Here is a 4234-nt window from a genome sequence, read left to right on the forward strand (position 1 = left end):
TTTCACTCTGATGGGAATTACTATTATATACCCTTCTTTAACAAGAAAACAACTTCCCTATCTCAGGCTGCTTTCAAAAGCTGGAAATTCTGGGGATGGAGCCTCAGATAAAGCATGCAGGTTGTAGGGTGATTGCCCCTCCTGGTTGCCCCCAGAACCCTCACTTGCATTTGGGCAGAGCATGGTTGGAGTTCCTTTGATTCACCCTTTCTCCCCAACTAGAGGGAAGAAAGGCTGATAGTGTGAACCCCAGTCTGAGACACATGGCAGTGCCAGCTAGCCCCAATGCACCCTATTCCCACTTTCTCCCCTCTGCCTGCTCCTCAAAATTTCTTGATAACAAAAGAATAGGCCCCACCCATTGGGGCTCAATTCTGGGCCTCTAGAAGCAGGGCACGGCTGTAGATTTCTTCTTCCTCCCAAAAGTGGGTTGGCTTTCCCTGTGCACTAGGGGTCTGCTGCTCCTTCAGTGGACATGAGACTACCATATGGCTGATGCTCTGGCAGAAGTGGCACTTCTTGGGCTGGGGTGGCAGGTTGCATTCCTTGGCATGATGGTTTAGACCTCCACAGTTGTAGCGCCTGTCTCCTTTTGATCTGCGATTCTGCCTGTACTTCCCTTTTGTCTGCTTCTCACTCCCAATACAAAACACCCCACCAGGTCCGGTGACATGGATGGATTCCAGACCCTTGACTGACTTCTTAAAGGTAAACCCCACTGCCTAACCTCCTTCAAGCTCCGGAAGCTCTCCATGTGCACAAGGCCCTTATTCTGGTGTGCAAAGATGTCCATTGGAGGGTCGAGTGCGACCCTGGCATGGGTGGTCATGGACAGGAACACTAACCCCATGCACCCATTGAACCACTTACAGATGCCTGCACCGTGCAGCAGCTGAGGCTCATCTGCCACCCAGCCTGAGCCCTCTGGTGCCTCCTCCGGTGCCTCTTCTGCTGCCTTGGTGCAGCCACTTGCAAACTATTAGTTGGACACAGAGCCCATGGTTGTCAGCTGAACCTGTGGCTCCAGGCTCCTGGTTGGGTGGCTACTGGCTCCAGAGAAGTCTGAAGGCAAAGGGTGGATTTATTGATTTTTTTGAAGGGTTTGTGTGTGTGTGTGTGTGTGTGTGTGTGTGTGTGTGTGTGTGTCTGTCTGTCTGTCTGTCTGTCTCCTTCAGTTCAGCTCTGATCTTAGTTATTTCTTGTCTTCTGTTAGCTTTTGAATTTGTTTGATTTTGCTCCTCTAGTTCTTTTAATCATGATATTAGGGTATCTGGCGATTTTAGATCTTTCCTTGCTTCTCTTGTGTACATTTAGTGCTATAAATTTCCGTCTAGACATTGCTTTAAACGTGTTTCAGAGATTCTGGTACATTGTAGCTTCATTCTCATTGGTTTTGAAGAACACCTTTATTTCTGCCTTAATTTCATTATTTGTCTAGTAGTCATTCAGGAGCAGGTTGTTTGGGTTGCATGTAGTTGTATGGTTATGAGTGAATTTCTTAATCCTGGTTCTAATTTAATTGCATTGTGGTCTGAGAGACTATTGGTTATGATTTCCATTCTTTTGCATTTGCTGAGGAGTGTTTTATGTCCAACTATGTGGTCAATTTTAGAATAAGTGTGATGTTGTGCTGAGAAGAATGTATATTCTGTGGACTTGGGGTGTAGAGTTCTGTAGATGTCTATTAGGTCTGCTTGGTCCAGATCTGAGTCAAGTCCTGGATATCCTTGTTAATTTTCTGTCTCGTTGAGCTGTCTAATATTGACAGTGGGGTGTTAAAGTCTCCCACTATTATTGTGTTGGAGTCTAAGTCTCTTTTAGGTCATTAAGAACTTGCTTTATGTATCTGGGTGCTCCTGGATTGAGTGCATATATACTTAGGATAGTTAGCTAGCTCTTCTTGTTACATTGATCCCTTTGCCATTATGTAAAGCCCTTTTATGTCTTTCTTGATCTTTGTTGGTTTATCAGAGACTGGGATTGCAACTCCTGCTTCTTTTTGCTCTCCATTTGCTTGGTAAATCTTCCTCTATTCCTTTATTTTGAGCCTATGTGTGTCTTTGCATGTGAGATGGGGCTCCTAAATACAGCACACCAGTGGGACTTGACTCTTTATCCAATTTGCCAGTCTGTCTGCGGCATTTAGTCCATTTACATTTAAGGTTAATATTGTTGTGTGAATTTGAACTTGCCATTTTGAGGCTAGCTGGTTGTTTTGCCCGTTAGCTGATGCAGTTTCTTCATAGTGTTGATGGTCTTTATCATTTGGTATGTTTTTGTAGTGCTGCTACTAGTTGTTCCTTTCCATGTTTAGTGCTTCCTTCATGACCTCTTGTAAGGCAATCCTGGTGGTGACAAAATCTCTCAGCAGTTGCTTGTCTGTAAAGGAGTTTATTTCTCTTTTGCTTAAGAAGCTTAGTTTGGCTGGATATAAAATTATGGATTGAAAATTCTTTTCTTTAAAGATGTTGAATATTGGCCCCCATTCTCTTCTGGCTTGTAGGGTTTCTGCCAAGAAATCCACTGTGAATCTGATGGGCTTCCCTTTGTGGGTAACTCTACCTTTCCCTCTGGCTGCCCTTAGTATTTTTTCCTTCATTTCAATCCTGGTGAATCTGACAATTATGTGCTTTGAGGTTGCTCTTATTCAGGAATATCTTTATAGCATTCTCTGTATTTCCTGGACTTGAATATTGGCCTGCCTTGCTAGGTTGGGGAAGTTCTGGATAATATGCTGAAGATTGTTTTCCAACTTGGTTTCATTCTCCCCATCACTTTCAGGTACACCGATCAAACATAGATTTGGTCTTTTCACATAATCTCATATTTCTTGGAGGATATGTTCATTTCTTTTCACTCTTTTTTCTCTAATCTTGCCTTCTCATTTTATTTCATTGAGTTGATCTTCAATCTCTGATATCCTTTCTTCCATTTGATTGATTTGGCTATTGAAACTTGTGTATGCTTCACGAAGTTCTTGTGCTGTGTTTTGCAGCTCCATCAAGTCATATATATTCCTCTCTACACAAATGTTATTCTAGTTAGCATTTTGTCTAATCTTTTTTCAATGTTCTTAGTTTCTTTGTAGCATTTTGTCTAATCTTTTTTCAATGTTCTTAGTTTCTTTGCATTGGGTTAGAACATGCTTCTTTAGCTCAGAGAAATTTATTACTCATCTTCTGAATCCTGCTTCTGTCCATTTGTCACACTCTTTCTCTATCCAGTTTTGTTCCCTTGCTGGTGAGGAGTTGTGATCCCTTGGAGGAGAACAGGTGTTCTGGTTTTTGGAGATTTCAGCCTCTTTGCACTGGTTTCTTCCCATTTTCATGGATTTATCTACCTTTGAACTTTGAAGTTGGTGACCTTTGGATGGGGTCTCTGAGTGCAAGTCCTTTCTGTTGATGTTGAAACTATTTCTTTCTATATTTTTAGTTTCTCTTCTAACAGTCAGGCCCATCTGTTACAGGTCTGCTGGAGTTTGCTAGAGGTCCACTCCAGACCCTGCTTGCCTGGGAATCACCTGCAGGGGCTGCAGAACAGCAAGGATTGCTGCCTGTTCCTTCCTACAGTAGCTTTGTCCCAGAAAGGTACCCACCAGATGTCAGTGAGAGCGTTCCTGTATGAGGTGTCTCCTAGTCAGGATACACAGGGGTCAGGGAGCCACTTGAGGAGGCAGTCTGTCCCTTATCAGAGCTCAGGTGCTGTACTGGGAGACTTGTTGCTCTCTTCAGAGCTGCTGGGCAGGGACATTTAAGTCTGCTGAAGCTGAACCTACAACCACCCCTCTTCCCAGGTGCTCTGTCCCATGAAGGGTGGGGGCTTTACTTATAAGTCCCTGATACCTGCTGCCTTTTTTTCAGAGATGCCCTGCCCAGCAAGAAGGAAGTCTAGTGATAGTCTTCCTGCAGAGGCCTTGCTGAACTACCATGGGCTCTTCTCAGTTGCTTTGTAAACTTCCCAGCGACTTTGTTTACACAGGCCTGGTTAAAACCACCTACCAAGCCTCAGCAATGGTGGACACCCCTTCGCACACTGAACTCGAACATCCCAGGTCGAGCTCAGACTGCTGTGCTGGCTACAAGAATTTCAAGCCAGTGGATCTTAGCTTGCTGGTCTTCTTGGGAGTAGGACCTGCTGAACCAGATAACTTGGCTCCCTGGCTTCAGCCCTTTTTTCAGAGGAAAGAGAGGTTCTGTCTCCCTGGCATTCCAGGTACCACTGGGGTATGAGAAAA

General features: G+C 44.2%; 1 pseudogene; it reads right to left on the reverse strand.

The window, feature by feature from the left end:
• Positions 1 to 368: 368 nt before the first annotated feature.
• Positions 369 to 1000, reverse strand: LOC101033586 (protein lin-28 homolog A pseudogene; annotated as a pseudogene).
• Positions 1001 to 4234: the final 3234 nt, after the last annotated feature.

The sequence above is a fragment of the Saimiri boliviensis genome, chromosome 3, assembly GCF_048565385.1.
Source record: "Saimiri boliviensis isolate mSaiBol1 chromosome 3, mSaiBol1.pri, whole genome shotgun sequence".
NCBI classification, from domain to species: domain Eukaryota; kingdom Metazoa; phylum Chordata; class Mammalia; order Primates; family Cebidae; genus Saimiri; species Saimiri boliviensis.